This window comes from Mustela nivalis (genome assembly GCF_964662115.1).
Source record: "Mustela nivalis genome assembly, chromosome: 5".
Classification (NCBI taxonomy): Eukaryota; Metazoa; Chordata; class Mammalia; order Carnivora; family Mustelidae; genus Mustela; species Mustela nivalis.
The window spans coordinates 51,819,637-51,840,596 of NC_139024.1; the positions used below are offsets into that span (position 1 = coordinate 51,819,637).

Here is a 20,960-nt window from a genome sequence, read left to right on the forward strand (position 1 = left end):
AATCAACAAGACCGTAAACAACGTGTGTTGGAGAGGATGTGGAGAAAGGGGAACCCTCTTACACTGTTGGTGGAAATGCAAGTTGATGCAGCCACTTTGGAAAACAGTGTGGAGATTCCTTAAGAAATTAAGATAGAGCTACTCTATGACCCTGCAGTTGCGCTACTGGGTGTTTACCCCAAAGATAGAGATGTAGTGAAAAGAAGGACCATCTGTATCCCAATGCTCATAGCAGCAATGGCCACAGTCACCAAACTGTGGAAAGAGCCAAGACGCCCTTCAACAGACGAATGAATAAAGAAGATATGGTACAGGGGCGCTTGGGTGGCTCAGTGGGTTGAGCCTCTGCCTTGGGCTCAGGTCATGGTCTTGGGGTCCTGGGATCGAGCCCCACATTGGGCTCTCTGCTCAGCAGGGAGCCTGCTTCTCCCTCTCTCTCTCTGCCTGCCTCTCTGCCTACTTGTGATCTCTCTCTCTCTGTCAAATAAATAAATTTTTAAAAAAAGAAGATATAGTACATATATACAGTGGAATATTATGCCTCCATCAGAAAGGATGAATACCCAACTTTTGTATCAACATGGACGGGACTAAAAGAGATTATGCTCAGTGAAATAAGTCAAGCAGAGAGAGTCAATTATCATATGATTTCACTTACTTGTGGAGAATAAGGAATAACATGGAGGAAATTGAGAGAAGGAAAGGAAAAGTGAATTGGGGGAAATCAGGGACGGGGGCTGAAGGAGATGAATCGTGGGAGACTCTGAGAAACAAACTGAAGGTTTGGGAGGGGAGAAGGATGGGGAGTTGTGTGAGCCTGGTGGTGGGTATTAAGGAGGGCATGTATTGCATGGAGCACTGGGTGTGGTACATAAACAATGAATCTTGGAACACTGAAAAAATAAACTTAAATTTTTTTTAAAAAGCCAATCATTTTGACAAACCCTTTCTTCCAGATCTACCCTTGCCTCCTCTCCCTGCTTCTTCACACCTTACAGTTCTTTCTACAGTTCTTTCATTTCTTTATTCCACTCTCTTTGTGCTTATTATTTTTTTCTAATCTTCCTTTTCCCCCTCTCCACCTTTCTATCTTCCCCACTTTGAGCTCCCTTTGCCATGTTCTTCATACCCTCCTACCTTAGCCTCCTCCTTTCTCCCTTCCTTCCAACCACCATAATTTTTCTCTGAAACTGCTGATATCTGGACTCAAAGTTGTTGTTGTTGTTGTTGTTGTTGTTGTTGTTTTTAAGATTTTATTTATTTATTTGAGAGAGAGAGCATGAGCAGTGAGGAGGAGCAGAGGGAGGGGGAGGAGGGGAGGGAGAGGGAGAAGTGAGGCAGGGGAGTGGAGGTGGTGGATCCCAGGACCCCAGGATCCTGACCTGTGCTGAAAGCAGACACTTAACCAACACTGCTACCCAAGTGACCCACCAAGTTTCTGAATACAGTAAACCTCTGTGGTTCATTATAACTGGGTGGCGGGGGAGAGAAAAAGAAAAAAACGTCATTTAACTTCATGGAAATTTTGAGGAAGAAAACTTTTATGAAGAAACTGGGTTTCAAAACATTCCAGGGCAAAGCAAGGAAACCACTGTCAGGGGAAGGCAAGCTGTGAAAGTACTTTAACTGATAACGTATTTATAATTAGTGTATCCATTGTCTGAATGCAAATGTTTCAGCTGAAGGCCTTCACTCTCAATCAGCATAACATTTCCCTTGTTTAATCTATTAATTTACTTAGCAACTCTTTTTTCATAGATGCACGTTAAACAAGGATTCCGACCAACAAAACTTTATGTCCCAGCAGATGGCCCATAGAAACAGCCTTGCTGGTCTAATCAAAACAAATTTTGCACAACAAACACTTGCTCTGTTGAATGGCCTTGTCACAATCACACTCTATGTCAGAGTCATTCTCCATAAAGGAAAAAAATTTTAATTGGTAATATCTACTGTTTGCATTTTAAGTAGGCAGAGCTGGTCTGCCATATAAAAATGAAAATAGTCTGTCCGCTAGGTCCCGCTCACTCCTTCTCTCATCCTTCTCCCTTCTATCCCACTTGGGCCCCTTCTCCCATGAGCAAGTGGTCTATTTCCCTGCCTTCCATGGAGGTGCCTCTTTCTTCCAATGATCAGTCCCCATCCCCTGGAAAATTCATCCATTAATAAAGCTATTTAAAGGAAAACTACTGCATGTCAAGAATGCTTTTAATATTTTACCAATCAACCCTGCTGTCTGTAAAACTCAACTTACTTTTAAAAAATGTCTGCTGAATTTTTAAAGTATTTTATATCCCGAGGTGCTCTCAAGGCTCCACCATGCCAGCAGTCACATATGGTCCAGGCAGTTTTACCTTTCCAACGGTTTCCATTTTGGCACTCAAGACAGCTCTCAACAATGGCCCTCTGTTGTCTCCAGGAACCAGAAGCAATCATCATTTCACTAGCTTAACCTGTGTGCTACAAACATAGTGCTGTATTTCTTCTCCCAGTAATTTGATGGGTCGACAGTATAGGTCCTATAGTTTCTTCACTAAATTGAGAGCAGAGGAGCTTTGGAAAGGCACTTTAACAGAGTCTGAAACAGAAGCAAGAAAAGAAAGAGGCAAAAGAACTAAGAAAAAGAGAAAAAAGGATGTGAACTGGGGTCAGATCATTGGTGAAGGGAGTCATGGCTTCCTATAGCCTGGTTTGAATGTTCCTTCTAGACAGGGAGCTGTGCAAATCATTGCACAAAGAAGCAAGGAAGAGCAGAAGATGGTAGAGGCTGATCTGGTCCAGCAGAGGAAAGAATGGGACCAGAAGAAGAAGAAGCTTAAATGGGAGGAGGATGGAGCAGAAACACGTAGGGAGGTTTCAGTCTTGGCCCCCCTGATTCTGGTCTCAGTGGAGAAACATATGCTGCTTTTGATACCAGTATACTTGAGGTAAGAAATGTTTTCAATATGACAGCAAAAGGGGCGCCTGGGTGACTCAGTGGGTTAAGCTCTGCCTTTGGCTTAAGTCAAGATCTCAGGGTCCTGGGATTGAACCCCACAGCGGGCTCTCTGCTTGGTGGGGAGCCTGCTCCCACCCACCTCTCTGCCTGCCTCTCTGCCTACTTATGACCTCTCTCTCTCTGTCAAATAAATAAATAAAATCTTTTTAAAAATATATGACAGCCGAAGAGGGAAGAAAGGAATCAGTCTATGTCCTGGTCGCTGTGGGGAACAGCAGAGGAGCTGCAGGTTTTTCCATTAGGAAAGCCCCTGATTGGATGGATGCTTTCAGAAAAGAGAAGAACAGAGCAGTTCACTGTTTGCATTATGCAGAACTATATGAAGACCATATGATATTCCACAATATTTCTTTAAGATTTTAAAGGACCATATCAAGATGAAGAAACAACCCAGAGGCTATGGCCTCGGCTGCCATTGGGCCATCATCACCACCTGCCATCTCACTGGCATCAAAGACATGTATGCCAAGGTCTCTGGGTCCGTCAACACACTCAGCCTCACACAGGGCGTCTTCCATGGGCTCTCCCACCAGGAAACCCATCAACAGCTGGCTGATAAGAAGTCTCCATGTTGGGGCGCCTGGGTGGCTCAGTGGGTTAAAGCCTCTGCCTTTGGCTCAGGTCATGATCTCAGGGTCCTGGAATCAAGCCCCGAATCGGGCTCTCTGCTCAGCAGGGAGCCTGCTTCCTCCTCTCTCTCTGCCTGCCTCTCTGCCTACTTGTGATCTCTGTCTGTCAAAGAAAGAAACAAACAAACAAACAAACAAAGAAGTCTCCATGTTGTAGAATTACAGAAGGAATGGGGCCCTGCACCCATTATGGTGACCTCCCCCCAGGGAGCCTTAATAAAGAATCCAGACCTAGAAGGTGCAGTTTTAGACATCAAAATGCACTAAGAAGGAGTGCAGGCCACACAGGGAGTGAAGCACTCAGTGTGGTCCTGTGTAAAGAAAGCCACCACCTGAGCCTCCCTCTGGCATTATACAACTACAGTACTGTCCAGCACCCCAAGGAGACTCAACCCTTCATTAAGGGTCATTAAAAAGTGACCCTTTTAATGTCACTTTCTTTTTAAAGAAAAGAACAACCTCCTTGATTAACAAATAATAAATAACCATAGCTGTCGGAGGCAGGCCCCTGGCCAGGGCGTCCTCCACCATTAAAAGATTGCGCCTGGCTAGTTGCCAGGTTAGGATTGCCTCGTGAGACTAAGCTGAACGCCCTAAGAGGAAGTAAACAGCATTGGTTGCTAGCGAAGTTGTTCGTTTAGGTGCACAGCCTGATTCGCTCCCTCCTGTACCCTGCTCGCTGATTGGTCATGTAAGCATATATAAGTGTGTAGACTTGCGGAAATAAAGAGAGAGAAAGAGAGAGAGAGAAGAGAGAGAAGATGCATCAGAACCAGGGCGTCTTGTCGTCCTTGTGGGCCGAGGGCGATAAATGGCGCTGGCACCCGGGAACTAAATAAAGGAATCTTGCAAGGTAATCCGCAGGAAAGCGGGGAGTAAAGGTCCGCAGGTAAGCGGGGACATTAGCCACGTTCAAAAGTGGGAATTCCGCGGTAAAGTGGGGAGTAAAAATAGAAAAACCTTGCAAGGGAGAAGTCCGCAGGTAAGCAGGGTAAAACCACGACAAAGGTGGTGGGAATCTTGTACAAGTCCGCAATAAGAAGCGGGACGGCCTTAGAGCCGGGATTTAGCGGGTCCGCAATAGGAAGCGGGGCGGCCTTAGAGCCGGAATTTAGCGGTGAGTCTTTAACGTCCGTGTCTGTTGTCTGTGTGTTCATAATGGGATCTGAAGTATCTAAAGCGCGGTTGGAAGGGTCTTTTTAGAAGACCTGCTAAAAGCCAATGGAACTCCACTAAAAGCAAAAACTGCTTGGGCCTTTTTGAATACAGTGGAAAAGGCAGCTCCATGGTTCCTAGATGAAGCCTTGCTAAACATACCTCAATGGGACCATTTAGGGGAGGATTTGAAGAAACAGAATGCTTTAACTCTGCCTCAAATTTAACATAACAAAAGCACAGGCACGGGACATAGTAGTATCCTGCAGAAATTGCGTGATCTTACTACCTGCACCGTCCTTGAGGGTTAATCCTAAGAGTTTGTTACCTAATCATATATGGCATATGGATGTCACACATGTTTCAGAATTTGGAAAGTTAAGATATGTTCATGTCTCTGTAGATAACCTGCTCTGGAATAATTTTCGCCTCAGTGCATATGGGGGAAAAATTCAGAGATGTTATTGCCCATTGCCTACAGGCTTTCGTGGCATGGGGAAAGCCACGCCAATTAAAGACAGATAATGGTCCAGCCTACACCTCACAACCCTTTAAAGCCTTCCTACAACAACCTGACATTCACTTGATACATGGAATACCCTATAACCCACAAGGACAAGGTGTTGTGGAGCACGCGCATCTTACAATAAAAAAATGCACTTTATAAACAAAAAGGGGGAATAGGGGACACCTTCAGGTCCCCTAAAGATAAGCTCGACCCCATTCTCTTTATTTTGAATTTTTTAACGTTGGACAAAACGGGTAAATCAGCTGCAGACAGGCAAGTGATGCTGCTGCTTTCCTTAAGCCTTTAGTACTTTGGATGGACATCCTCACAGGAAAGTGGAGGGACCAGATCCAGTGTTAGTATGGAGTAGGGGGTCTGTATGTGTTTTTCCACAGGAAAAGGAGGCTCCAGTTTGGATCCCAGAGCGGCTGGTGCGCGCAGCCTTGCCTCCAAACACCAGTCATGATGCTGAAGATGCTGATGATAACTCTGGGGATGCTACCCCTCCTGCGGCAGACTCAAGCCAGAGAGCAGTGGTTAAAGCAGGGCTATATCCTTTACCAGTGACTAACTCTTTTCTCATCTTCCCTCCTCTCCCTTTGATGCATGGCAGGTCTGTAACTTGCTAGGAGCATGTACTGATATCTCAGCAGTGTCCATGTTAAATGGTGGCAAATTCCTCAACTGTTCTTATAAACAAAATGACTCTAGTACCTTTGAGACAACAGTTAATGTGTCTTGTCCCAATAATATTACTTATCAGCCCACTCCCATATGCGTCTGGCCACCGTTCCTTTTCTTCGTAACAAATGCTAGCGAGCTGAATGATTGCACTAAGAATTGTTATCTTTCCCAGTGCTGGAATGTCACGGCCTTCAAGCTGGCTGTGATTATGCGTATCCCTACCCATGTTCCTATCCCAGTTTCCATTCCAGAGGACAATTTACCGGTGGTGCTATCCAGAAAGAAGAGAGATTTTGGTATCACAGCCGCCATTGTGACAGCATTGGCTATATCTACAGCAGCTGCCACGGCAGCAGCAGTCTCGCTGCAACTATACCCACTGCGGAAGCTATGAACACCTTGCAGAAGGAACGGCAAGACTCAGATCAATACACATCTGCAAGCAGGAATCCTGATAGTCAACCAGAGAGTGGATTTGGTTCAAGAACAAGTGGACATATGGGGGGCCCTATTGGGACTGGGATGTATAGTACCCTTCCCGGCGATTTGTGTAACTCCCATAGCCTATACTAATATGAGTGACTTACAGAATGTCTCCCGACAGCTCTCCCAATACTTGCGGGGGAATTAGTCCGCAGAATTCCAAAACTATACTCAGCACCTGCTACTAGGCATAACAAGGATAAATAACACCAGAGTTGAGCTTGCAACCCTCCCAGAGATAATCAAAACATTGCAAGATGTGTTAACCTTTACGAAACAATGGGCTAGTGTAATTGGTCTGATGATAATCCTCGTAGTGGGCCTGATTCTGCTAGTATTTGGAGGTGACAGCAACATAGGCAACAGCAAGCCATGGTGCAGGCCTTGTTAGCCATCGAGGCTGGGACATCCCCCCAAGTGTGGCTAAGTATGCTGGATCGGTAGTCAGCGACGGGTAAGATTGGTGGGGGAAATATACCAACCTAAGACAGGACGCAGATCATTGATATCTGCCGTCTGATGACGGGTAAGGATATTCCCCGCCACTGACAACCTAAGACAGGCATGATCCCTGCCATAAAAGAAAAAAGGGGGAGATGTCGGAGGCAGGCCCCTGGCCAGGGCGTCCTCCACCATTAAAAGATTGCGCCTGGCTAGTTGCCAGGTTAGGATTGCCTCGTGAGACTAAGCTGAACGCCCTAAGAGGAAGTAAACAGCATTGGTTGCTAGCAAAGTTGTTCGTTTAGGTGCACAGCCTGATTCGCTCCCTCCTGTACCCTGCTCGCTGATTGGTCATGTAAGCGTATATAAGTGTGTAGACTTGCGGAAATAAAGAGAGAGAAAGAGAGAGAGAAAAAGAGAGAGAAGATGCATCCGAACCAGGGTGTCTTGTCGTCCTTGTGGGCCGAGGGCGATACATAACTTAAAAAAAAAAAAAAAAGATTTTAGGGGCACCTGGATGGCTCAGTGGGTTAAAGCCTCTGCCTTTGGTTCAGGTCATGATCCCAGGGTCCTGGGATTGAGCCCCGCATTGTGCTCTCTGCTCTGCGGGGAGCCTGCTTCCTCCTCTCTCTCTCTCTGCCTGCCTCTCTGCCTGCTTGTGATCTCTGTCAAATAAATAAATAAAATTTAAAAAAAAAAAAGATTTTATATCCTCTTCTGTTCGAAGAAATATAGCTTTGAATTTGTTCAACATGAGGTCTCAAACAGTTTGAATTGTCAATAACCCTTTCTATGAACTCTACTCTTTACCCACAACCCAGCCTGGACCCCCTTTCCAAAGATTTCATACTCATAGCTTCTGGTGAGAAGCTTTCTTTAGCACTGTTTGTTACTACATAACCCATAGACTCCCTTGGTCACTGTAGATTGGGCCAGGACCCAAAATGAGCCAGTCAATTCTCTTTCCAGAGAAACTGGAAAGAAAATTGAGACATTCCAGTTATCTGGAAACTAAAGGCCTAAATGTGTCTGTACACAATGAGTTCTGGCATGATGATGACATGCCCTCATGGCAAACTGGCCTAAAATAAGTTGACCATTTTTAACTATTGGGTTCTTTCACTGAAGGCAGAGGCAATACTATTTTAGCCTCAGGACTGAATTACACTTCTCTCTTCTCACCACAGCTGGACAACAGAACACAGGAACAGAGCCAAACTAAGTCCTGAGATAAGAAATGCCCCTCCGAAAATATAATCTTACACTTGCTCATAGAAAGTCACATACACATTATTTTTAGTCAACCCCTATATCTTGAACATCACACATTTCACTAATTCAAAGTCATTTCCAATGCCCTTTTTGCTGATTTTAAAACTGTCTAGAGCTAAACTGAGGTAAATATGTTTGCAACTTGTAGGAGCTGTCTTTCGAGTATGGATTTCTGGTTAAGCTCTTTCAAATGTTGACTAGTGTATGTTGTCAATTTCTTGAAAAGAGTGTCTGGCTGGGTACTTCAAAATTCAGTTACTGGCCCCTCAAGTAAGCATCAAATATGCATAGATGTATAAATACACATAATGCATACATACATGCATGTGTACATCTATATATATACAAACATATGTGTAGATATAGATATAGCTAGACATACACACATGCTATCTCCACTGACGTGTTTTTAAATAGATATAGACATCGTAACAGTTTTGTGTTAGCAGAGCCTAAGTACCCAGTCTGCAGAGAGGAAGATGAAACTGATGTCGACAGGAAGCAGAGGGAATACCTGAGGACTCGGGGGAAGAATTCTTAAGACTGCTATCTTCGCTTTCAGTAATTTCTCTCTCTCTGGTTTCAATCCTTTGTGAGACCTACCTTTGGGCTTACACAAGATGTCCCTATGTCATCGTATCAAGTTTCCCCATTTCCATACACTAATTCGAGCATATTCTGTTACTACCAAACAATCCTAGACAAAGAAATTAATACTATTCTTACAGAATTAATATAATTATAGACAGAAAATTGATATATTAGCCTCCCAGCCTCATTATAGGTAAGGGTATGATTTCCATGAAGCCTATTAAAATACTAAAGGAGTTCAAGGACTGTATTTGCCATCTTCACAGACTCCGTCCCCCAGTTGAGGACCACTAAGCAGCGGTGTGAATGTTCAAGTGAAGTTCTCTAATTTCTAAGCATATGTGTATTTTAAAACAGGATACTTTTTAAACTGAACCAACCTTTGCTGAGCCCATGATATATTCAAAGCACTTTCTTAAATGCTAGAGGACATTTAACAGTAGAAGACATCTTCTTAACTGCAGGGCTAGGCTTCTAAGCATTCAAATGAAGCAAAGGAAGAGATAGGAAAGCACACAGATGACTACAATAAAAGGTCAATAATGGTAGTACATGTCATGAAAAATATAAATTCTGAAGGGGTCTGAAGGCAAAGGATAGTTTACTAAGCTCAGTAAGAGTTCACAAAGTTCTCAAAGTACTGGATAGATACTGAAAGACTGGTGTGGTCTGAATAGGCAGAGATGTAAGGAAGAGAAGGGAAGGCCTACCAGGCAGGAGAAACTGCATGAAGTACAGAGCCTGCAAGTCAGAGGATTTGTTCTAGAAACAGTAGGAGTGTGCTGGGAGTGTGCTTCTGCTGTAGTAGAAAATGCCTGAAGATACGCTATGTGAGAAAGACTGGGAAGATACGTTTGGACAGATTGAAAGCCCTGAGTCACATACATGCTTTAAAAATTTGTTCTATTGTCCATGGGGAGAGGGGAAGAGAGAGGGAGTCAGAGCAGTAAAGTGGCATGATAAATTTTGTGTTTGAAAAAAGTACTTCTAGTGAGAGAATGTAGAAATCATGGAAGACAGGAGATAGAGCTGGGAAGCTGATTAGGAAGCTGTTTAAGTCCTCTAGGTGTGAGAGTTAATGAGACGCTGTTTTAGGGCAGTTGCCTTGAGAAAAGAAATGAAGGGATAAAACTGATAATCACTCTAAAGGTAAAGTTGACAGGATAATATGACAAATAATATAGGAGAGCTTGAAGGTCTACAAAAAATGACTTAATATAGGAAAGCTTGAAGGTCTATAAAAAATGACTTCAATCTTAACCGTGAGGATTTGGTTTGCTCTTCTTTAAAAGAGGAGTTGTGGGGCACGTGGGTGGTTCAGGCAGCTGAGCATCCAACTCTTGGTTTTGGCTCAGGTCATGGTCTCAGGGTTGTGGTACTGAGCCTGCCATTGGGCTCCATGCTCAGGAGGAAGCCTGCTTCTCTCCTTCTCCCTCTGCCCTCCCTACCCCCATACCCGCTTGCTTTCACTCTCTCTCTCTCTCTCAAAATAAATAAATAAATCTTTAAAATAAGTAAATAAATCATTAAATAAAATAAAAAGTTGTTTTTTTCTCCACAACAGTTTGTGATGATGAAAGGTATGATGCATGTAAAGTGATTACCTAATAAAAAGGGATTTATAAAGACCAGAAAGAAAAAAATTTTCTAAAAGCAAGGTAGAGGGTCATTTTTTTTATAGGAAGTAACTTAGAGCCACAGCCTTTGATCACATGGAGAAGACTCTTCTAAGTAAGACCAACTGTAAGTCAGTGCCACACCAGGCATGAGTTCCACACAGGTTTCAGTACATAGTTATAGAGCATTCAGAGACATGTCAAAGCCTAAAATTACTACTCACTATTAACATCAAATAGCAAAAGGTTTACTGGCAAAAAAAAAAAAAAAAAAAGAAAGCCAACAATGAGAAGCAGGAAGTTAACTAAAAATGACATCAAAGTAGTTAACTTGGTAGATGAAGTACTAAGAAACAAGTCCACCTCAGCCATAAGAAGACTGAGCAATGGAGTGATGTTCAAACCAACCAATGGTGCAGTTCTAAAACTAACTCCATAATAGCTAGGGAATAACATCTAATATGGCTGGTTTGTAACCAGCTCGGTGAAAATCTTGGCCAAGGGTGGAATTTTAGAGCTGCTCTTAACAAATTTCATGAGATAACTACACCCTAATGTCCACCTCAGTCATTTCATGAATGTAATACAATGATGGCTCCCTTTTGTATCTAAAAGGTTATTGTTAATATACCATCTTTGGAGGAATCAAGAACCCCTATCGTCCCTTTCTTATTCTGTGGCTTAGAATTGGAAACCCAATGATATGGCCAAATGTCAAAATCTTCCGTTTGCACTGTATCATACTGCAACCAGAGCTGACCAAGGTATTAAGCAGATTTGCTGACCTAGGAATGCATCACTAGAAAACACAAGGAAAATGAAGGGAATAAACCTTCTGAAGTTCGTCCTTTATGCCAATTTATGTAATAGCTATAGCAATAGCAATCCCACTGATAAAATTGTATAATTAAAGTCTGAGCTTTGAAACATTGGCCAGGTGTAGACAGAAGCAGACAAAGGGAAATGGTCATTCAGACGAACTGGCATGTGACCAAAACTTGTGAAGGACACTGCAGAGGATCCAGGGGCAAACCAGAGAAGACTCCCAATAAGACCAGGACAAAGATGATTCCTGGAGCTGTCCCTAAATAACAGTTCTGCCAACTCCTTGTTCAGGAGAGATTAGAGTAAATATTTCCATATTTAAGTTAACTCTTTGATATGATGTATTTATAATGTGAGTTCTATCAATTTATTTAAAATTTCTGTTAAGAAACACTCCCTTCTATTCTAGTCCCAGTCAGATCTTGTCAAGATGGATATTTGAACCAGATGTATCCTAATGAACATTTATAGTTAAAATTCTGCGGTCAGAATTTTGGGTGGCTCAGTGGGTTAAATAAAGCCTCTGCCTTTGACTCAGGTCATGATCCCAGGGTCCTGGGATCCAGCCCCACATCAGGCTCTCTGCTCAGCGGGGAGCCTGCTTCCTCCTCTCTCTCTCTCTGCCTGCCTCTCTACCTACTTGTGATCTCTGTCAAATAAGTAATAAAATCTTTAAAAAAAAAAAAATTCTGTAGTCCTGGGTAAGCAAATTCAGCAATTCCCACATGGAATTCCTCTTATTGGTTCTAGCTAGTTTTGCAATGAGCTTCTTTGCCAAAAGCATTTTCTCTGCAAGATTTTCATGCAAACATTTTCTCTGCATAACTAATTGGCTGTAAGGCAATTCTGCCATTAAAAAATAAATAAATAACTGGTTGACAGATTGGTTTGACAGTTTGTTGGTTTGACAGTTTGGTTACGTTTCTCCAATAAAGCAATACTCTCATTTTTATATTATATTACTCTTACCACTCATAATATCTATACAGTGATGTAGTTTTGAACCCACATTTCACATAGAACTTTCGAACATCTATCAAAGGACATGATATGACAATACTCCAAGAACACACACCAGCATAAGAGGCTTTCACAATACAATTCAAAGTTCATTTACAAAGTATGTGTCCCAATATTTGGAAACTGATACCACTCTTAATGAAGGAAAAGGTTTTAGTTTAAAAAAAAAAAAAAAAAAAAGGAGAGGTGGCTGTTTCCTTTGGTTAAGTGTCCTCCTTCAGCTCAGGTCGTGATCCTAGAGTCTTGGGATTCAGCCCAGGCCAGGCTCCCTGCTCAGTGGGGAGTCTGATTCTCCCTCTCCCTCTGCCCTTCCCCCAACTCATGTAAGTACTCTCTCTCACAAATAAACAAAATCTTTTGTAAAGAAAGTATAATATTATGGGGGCGCCTGGCTGGCTCAGTGGGTTAACGCCTCTGCCTTCAGCTTGGGTCATGATCCCAGGGTCCTGGGATAGAGCCCTACATCGGGCTCTCTGCTCAGCTGGGAGCCTGCTTCCTCCTCTCTCTCTGCCTGCCTCTCTGCCTACTTGTGATCTCTCTCTGTCAAATAAATAAATAAAATCTTTAAAAAAAAAAAAAACAAAGAAAGAAAGTATAATATTATGAACAAAAACATTGAAGACAAGTGCTTTGGTACAGTCCACAAATTTAAATCAGTTATTTGCACAGTATTGCCATGAATCTACATATATTTTAAATGTATTCAATTTTCTATTTCTCAATAAAGACTTTTTAATTTTGTTAATCATTTTTCATGTCATTTAACAGTCTTTTTTAATGAATGCTGATGAAGTTCTAGAACATAGGTAAGGCCCGGTGGGGTGAGGTCCAGAGCCGATGACCAAGAAAGAATTCTTGAGACATCTTTGGTGCAAAATGGTGGTTTATGAAAGCACGGGGACAGGACCCCTGGGCAGGAAGAGCTGCTGCCCCGGGGATGTGAGGAGTGGTCTATTATATACTTGTAAGTGGGAAGGGGATTAGGAATGGCGTAAGTCTCTAAGGAATTTTGGAAGCAAGGTTTCTAGGAACTTGAAGGGCTAGCTATTGTCTGGGGAAAAGGTTATTCATTACCAGTAATAAAAACCTTCTCATGAAACCCTTTAGATCAGTGGGTCATATGCTTGGGAATGATTGTCGACACTATCTTGGAGTTTTAGAGATAAAGTCTCCTAAGGGAATTGTTAAAGTTGACTTATAGGATCCTGGTTGGGGGTAGGGCATCGGTCAGGCTAGGATTGTCCTTTGCCCTTAGCAAAGCCTCAAGGTGAGGGTAGTTGAGTCCCTAGAGGAGAGTCACTCTGCATGTTTCAAGGGCTTGTCAGTAGGTAAGGAAATTTAATAATTTTTCTTCTGCCTCTGTTTCCCACATCAATGTCCCTCTTTTATTTTTCATGATTTTATCTTTTTACAGTAAAATTACCTTACAGCAATTAGTTATGCCATGAAAACACCAGCAACAAGGATGCTTATGGTGGAAACACCAGACACGCTTCTGGTATGCTACACTTCAAAAAAGGCACCTGGTACGTCCTTTGCATAGTATAGATGCCCAAGTTCTGCCTTACTCTCTTTATTAACTTTGAGACTCTTCCATAATTTTATTTTCCACTTCAGCCAGTCCTATAAAGTACTTCATTCACTCAACAAACATTTTTTGAGCTCCTCCAGAGGACTGTTACCACTTAAAAGGTTTAGTTCCCACCCTACCACATGCAACTCTGCACAACTAGCCTCTTAAAGGCAAAATTACATATCCACTTTCCCTTTAAATCTAGCACCTGTATATTTTCTGCCAGTATGTTTGATTTTCCCTTCCTTGCTGCTCAGTGAATTGTGCTTCAAAAGAAAACCAATCAAAAGCAGTGGAAAAGAGAGTAGATTTCGTAGCCTCATTGCCAGGGTTTGTATCCCAGCTCTGGCATTTATTAGTTATGTGACCTTGGGTAAATTACTTCATATCTGGGTCTCTTGTTTTTTCATTTATGATAAGGGGAGACTGACCTCCTGGAGCTGTAATGAGCATTGAAGAAGTTGATTTAGGTAAGACATCTGGAAAAGAGAGTTCCCAGCATATTACGCAAGCACTACCTAAAGTGTCAGCTATTATTATGTAAACTCCACTGTTAAATTGTTTTCACATATTCAGTGATTCCTAACTGCTCAGTGCTGTTTGACTCTCCCCACCAAACTAAACCTGTGGGGGCTCAATCTCATCAGACCCAATCCTCACTTTAATAACAAATATTTGCAGTCCCATCATACCATGTTAAAATAAAATCCATAGATGTACATTATTTCAAAATAACTTATTTAAAGCCCCAACTATAGTAAGTAGGAGATGTAAAAATTATAATAAAATAACTCTGCTTTGGGGCACCTGGGTGGCTTAGTTGGTTGAGCGTTCAACTCTTGATTTCAGAGCAGGTCAGATCTCACAGTTGTGGGATCAGGCTCTGCAGTCAGCATGGAGTGGGCTTGAGATTCTCTCTCTCCCTCTGCTTCTATCCCCACTACCCCATCCAAGGTTGCATAAGCGTGCTCTCTCTCTAAAATAAATAAACTCCTTAAAAAATAAATAAAATAAAATAATACAGCTTCACAACCTAACTGCTTGGGCAGACTACAACAGCAACATAACATTATGGTTTAGAAAGCACTGCCCTGAATGAGAAGATATAATGAAGAACTCATCGCATATTTTTATTTAGAAGCAGCCTGGTGGAGGCAACAGCCAAAAAGCACACAGTGCAGTTATGTTGTGTTGGCAATTCAAAAACCATGAGTGGTAACACTACTAGTAGTTTTCTCAAATAGAAAGATCCAAACAAAATAGATTTCCGTGTTGCCTCAATTTACCCAGTAACTATAGAGGCTGCTTTTAGGCAAACAGGCTTGAGCAATGGAAAGGCCCACAGCGACCACCTGGCTGAACACAGACAGGCCTAGAAGGCCTCCCACATCAAAATATCCAGAGGCCTAACTGATCAATGGGCTACTTACAAGTAGGCAAGAGTTACAGAAAAAAAGGATGATTCTGTAAATCACCATACCTCCTCATCTTCCCCCTTTAAAAACACCTTCCCACACCCACTGCCTTCTTAAATACAAGCTCTCCTTTGTTGTCCAGCCCTCCACTCCCCTGTTGTGTATTTAATAGACTTCCATCTCCTTTGTCCCACCTCAGGTGAATTCTTTTGCTTCCCACACCACTGGCTTCCACCTGATCATGGCCCCACATTGGGGGGCCCTAACTGATCGGACAGATACCCAATTGAGATACCACACTAACTGTATTTGTATTAAATTCAATGTATAGTAAAAAACATGGAAAAATGACTTTGCAGTTATAGGAAAAACAGAACTAAGATCCAGTCTCAGAGTATTATAAATAACTTTTGACTTACATGAATTTGAGGTAACATTCAAAAGCAGTGCAATACACGGGACAATTCTTCACTGTGAAGGAAGGTGCCACATATTGTAGGAAGTCTAACCTCTCAGCTCCTGCCTGCTGAGTCCATTAGCCTTCCTGACCCCCTCAACAATCTGACAACTAAAATAACCCAAAAGTTTAAAGAATAATCCTTGGGACAGTACTATTCTGCTAAGAACCACTGGTTTAATGAATGATGGAGAGGGATAAAGAAGGAAGATATTTGTTGGGCTAGTTTCATTCCTAAGAAGAGACCTCAAGAGCACTATACCAACAACTGAAAGAGGTCTAGTGGCAGAGCTAACCTCAGAGAGGAAGAGGAACTAAAATACTTCTTTCTATATGTCTCCATATTTAAAAATTAAATAAATATATTTTTAAAACCTCCAACATGAAATACAATGAAGTAACAAATATAACAAAAATATTAAGAAAAAAGAAATAAAGGAAAATTCTCAAAATCAAATATGAATCAGCAAAAAGCCAGATTATGGAAAAACTAGAAATAGAAAAATGTCTTCACATGGTGAATTGCAAGGAAGGGAGAGAAAAGCATAAAGGACAGATGTTGTAAATTAGAAAATGATGAGGGACCAGAAGGCAAGCTAAGGACAAAGCAGAAGCTGATACCCTGAAACCCACCCTCTCCATGGGATATATGTGACATTCCTCAGGCATTCCTGGCTGCCCTAAAGGAAAAACAAATAGTTTACTCGTAGAGACCACAATCCTGCAAGACTCGAGTCTCCCTCAGTTTACTTACAAAAGCCTTAGCAATAGCTTCCAGAATGGAATGTAAATAAAATTAATCGTCTTTATAACGGATTGTAAATCCAATTAAATGTCTCTATAACCTGCAGCCCACCAACAGATACTTGAAGTGGGCAGAATGTAACATTCCTCCAGGAAGTTCCCAACTATCTAAATGTTAGTGCCTTACTAGACAGGTAAACAACCTTAACTAGACAGGTAAACAACCTTAACTAGACAGTGGCAAGGCCTCTAGTATCCAGGAAGTTTTCTTGGGGAGGTGTTGAAAGGACTTTCATATTCAGCAGTTTTTCCTAACCTCTCCCAACCCCATAGTATATAATCAGCCACCCTTCACAACCCCCATGCAGCAGCTCTTTCTGCCCATGGGTCCTGTCTCTGTGCTTTAGAAAACCACCACTTTGCACCAAAGACATCTCAAAAATTTTTTCTTGGTCCGCAGCTATGGACTCCACCCCACCGGACCTCACCTATATCCCAAAACCACATCAAAGAGATTCAAATGCATACCAACCAGTTGCAATTTTTTAATCTTATCACATGATTTTAAAATATAAACACTGCATGTTTGATGATATTATAGGATTACTGGGGTTTTGTTTTGTTTTGTTTTGTTTGGTGTGACACTGGGATTACTGTTAATTTTTAAATGAATCCTCATCTTCTAGAAATACAAACTTAGATATGTATAGATAAAAGAACAGAAGAGATTTTCTTCAGATGATGAGGGAATAGAAGGGTGGTTGAGAACAAAGCAGAAGCTGACACCTGGCAACTGGGTGGGACATATGTGACATTCTTTAGGCATCTCCCAACTATCTTTATGCTTATACCTTGCTGAGAAAGGAAAAATGACCTTGACAATGGCAAGGCCTCTGGTATCCTATCCTGTAGATCTTTAGCATCTGAAAGTTCTATTGAAACCTCCCTTTTTTTCTTACCTCCCCCAACACCAGGTAGACAACCTGCCACCCTTCACAACCCCAGGGCAGCAACTCTTTCTGCCCATGAGTCCTGTCCCCATGCTTTAATAAACAACCATTTTGCTCAAAGATGTCTCAAGAATTCTTTCTTGGTTGTGGGCTCCAGACTCCACCCCACTGAACCTCACCTATATTCTAAAACTTCATCAAAAATAATACAAGCCTGGGGCAAGGAGAGGAGGACATAGCTGAAATACTAGCCATGAAATTCTATTTTTGGATATTACATAATTTAAAATATAAAACTGTAAAGATGTGGTTATAGAGAAAGAAAAACTAAGAAGGATCAGAATCTGGTAACATTCTAATTAGTGCTATACAGCAGAAGAAAAAATAAAAAACTTAAAAAAAATATAGAAAGAAAAAAATCACCCATAATTCCGTCAGAGTCCGCTTTATTGTGAAGGATTCTGCAATAAAACTTTTGTTCTTTTCATCCACTGTCTCTTCTGCTTTATACAGTTTGAATTCTTTTTATTTTTTTGTACAAGCCTCACTAGCGTTTCAAGGTCAGGAAAGAGAAAAGGTTGTGTTCTATTCCATGGAGAGGGAAAAAGCACCCCCCCCCAACCCACCCCCAGGGAGAACGTAGCCCACTGGATGTATTGTGCACTTGTGACAGTCCTGTGCCACCCAGCAGTAAACCCCACTATCACTACCACCACCCCCACACCCCCAGTCAGGCGATCTGGACGTGTCCCTTGACAGCCGCCGCAAAAACCTGGGGGACCAGACGTAAAACCGGGGTAGCCGACATGTGTAAAGGCCCTCCGCCCGGGAGATTCTGGCACTCTGGGGCACAGCAGAGGGAGGGCAGGAAGGAAGATGGAACCCGAACAGAAACAAAAGAAGATGGCATCGGCCTGCGGGAACCAAGCATGGAGGCCGGCGTGAAGCCGGCACCTGCCCCTCCCCATTCCAGAGAGCACCCCAGCAGGCCCCCAGTTATGTGTCAAAGCGGATGCCCGGTGCTCTGGACACGCCACGACAAGCCTCGGCGGCACGCGGCCGGCACCTCACCACCCGCACCCGCCATCGGCCTCTGCGCAGGGCCCACGGGCAGGTGAGTCTGACTGAGCACACAGACCCTTTAAGGGCCGTTTCTCAGTTCCTTATCGCTTGTGGGTCTGTTGGCGCAGCCACTCCGCTGGTTTTTAAAGCTAGCTGTTTCGGGGGGGAGGTTGTCTCCCAGGTGAAGGTCCTAAAAGTGGAGATGTGTGATGTAGGGTTCGCACTCCGCTCCTCAGAGAGAAGCTCCGGGTTTTGCATTCCCAGCCCCGTGGCGGGAAGGCTGGCGCGGGCTTTAGAGCGACGTCACGTCCTGGCTTCTCCGACCTGCTTTGTCCTGGCCGACTCTCGCCGGTGCATAGCAGCTGCCCAGCCGGGGTTTAGGGTTTTGTTTTTTTTTGTTGTTGTTGTTGTTGTTGGGTTTTTGTTTGTTTGTTTGTTTGTTTGTTTTTCCTGAGGAAGTTGTTCCGTACGTAGCTGTAGTTTCGGCTGTCAGTGGAAGGAGATCGGTTCACGATGCTCTCACACCGCCATCTTGAAGCCGGGCTCCCGTAGGCTTCTATTCACAGAAGCCCGTGCCCTCAAAGATTTCACAGCCGCTGTTCCTTAAAAATGCGGTCCTCACGCCTACCCAAAATTTTCCTGGCCCCTCCCAAGGAACAGCCACCCCAGCCATTGTGTGGAAAGGGTTTCTATTCTCAGTTTTCGGAGGCTAGACTGCTAGGGGGAAAAGGAATCACTGATCTCGCTGTGGAAGGCGTCCCGTGAAAGAATATTCTATTGTCCGTGGTTTATTTTTTCAGTACATGAACATAGGAATTCTAGTGAGAGTGTATGCTAGTTTTAATCTCTAACTGAATGTTAACTTTTATTTAATGGGCCTTATTCAAGCTCACTCCATGGGTGGGTGGCTAGTAATTGAGTGCCGCTAATAAGAAGCCCGTGTTCTAGGGGCGCCTGGGCGGCTCAGTCCTTAACCCACTGCCTTCCGCTCAAGTCAAGATCACGGGATTCCTTGATTGAGCCTCACCTCGGGCTCCTTGCTCAGTGAGGAGTCTGTTTCTTCTTCCTCCGCCTCTCCCCCTGGCTCATGCTCTCGCCCTCTCTCTCTCTCTATCAAATTAATACATAAAATCTTTAAGAAAAAAAAAGAAGAAGAAGAAGAAGCCCATATTCCAGAGGCAGCTACCACAAGTGTTTTTAACTCTTCCTATCAGCATGAGAGGGTTTGTTAATTAGCATATGATATATTAGAAATGTCTTTCCGGTGGCGCCTGGGGGGCTCAGTAGGTTAAGCATCTGCCTTAGGCTCAGGTCATGGTCTCAGCGTCCTGGGATGGAGCCCCGCATGGGCTCTCTGCTCAGCAGGGAGCCTGCTTCCCCTCCCACCCCCCCTGCCTGCCTCTCTGCCTACTTGTGATCTCTCTCTGTCAAATAAATAAATAAAGTCTTTAAAACATATATATATTTAAAGAAAGAAAGAAAAATGTCTTTCCAGGGGTGCCTAGGTGGCTCAGTGGGTTAAGCAACCCCACTCTTGATTTCAGCTCAGGCCAAATCAGCTTCTTTAAATAGAGCCCCAGGTGGGGAGGGTAGGTGTCTTTCGATATGGAAGTGGGAGATCTGTAGCCCTCAACTACAACAAAGTAATAGTGGCTGTCACATCTACCAATAGAAACATATCCATTGATTGTGCACAGCCAACTTGGCTTAGATCACTTTGTAACAGATGTGTCCGTGACAATTCCAATTAGACATAAAATGCGTTTTCTTATTCGAAGGTCAAGTATCTCAAGTATTTGAGCATATATATGGTTACATTCTTTAGTGTTGTGAGCAGAACCCACTTCTGTGCGTATCGGGCATCTGCAAACTGCTGCTCGGGTTCAAACATGGCCTGCCACCTGTTGTTGTACAACCTGTGAACTAAAAATGGTTTTTAAAATTTTAAATGGATGGAAAAATTAAAAGAAAAATAATATTATGTAACATGAAAATCATATGACATTTCTATTGCAGTATGCCTAAAGAATATTTTTTGGAACACAGCCATGCCCACATGTTTAGGTACTATCTATGGCTGCTTTTCTTTTACCACATGAGTAGTTAGGACAGGGTCACTATGACACCCCAGGTCTAAATTACTTACTGTCTGGCCCTTCAGAGAAAAAGTTCCTTGACCTCTGGTGTTTTTAGGCTGTAAGAAAAAAATCACACAATATTATGAGGAACTGATTTCCAGGTTCCAAATAGCTAATTGAAGAATTATCAAAGTACAAGCCATCTCTAAACTGGGAACAGGCTTTAAGAGGGTTCAGTTCATCCAGTTTTAAAGTAAGATAAATATTTGGTTATCACTCATGCATAAAAGTTAATAGTATTCATCAACACTTGTGTTAGTGCTAGAGCACAACTTCTGACCAAGTATTATAAACAAGTAATCAATGTGTCTTGCCAGTATTCTTTATACAGGCAAAAAATGCCTCAAATAAACTTATCACAGCCGCACTGCCTTAATCTGAAATCTACTCCTATCAATT

At 42.7% G+C, this 20,960-nt stretch overlaps 1 pseudogene across 1 annotated transcript; it reads left to right on the plus strand.

Moving 5' to 3' along the window:
- Positions 1–2,499: 2,499 nt before the first annotated feature.
- LOC309864113 (small ribosomal subunit protein uS5m-like) lies at positions 2,500–18,804 on the plus strand (annotated as a pseudogene). Its single transcript has 4 exons — positions 2,500–2,960; positions 3,170–3,560; positions 18,035–18,475; positions 18,660–18,804. The product of its transcript is annotated as a small ribosomal subunit protein uS5m-like (transcript).
- The last annotated feature ends 2,156 nt before the right edge of the window (positions 18,805–20,960 follow it).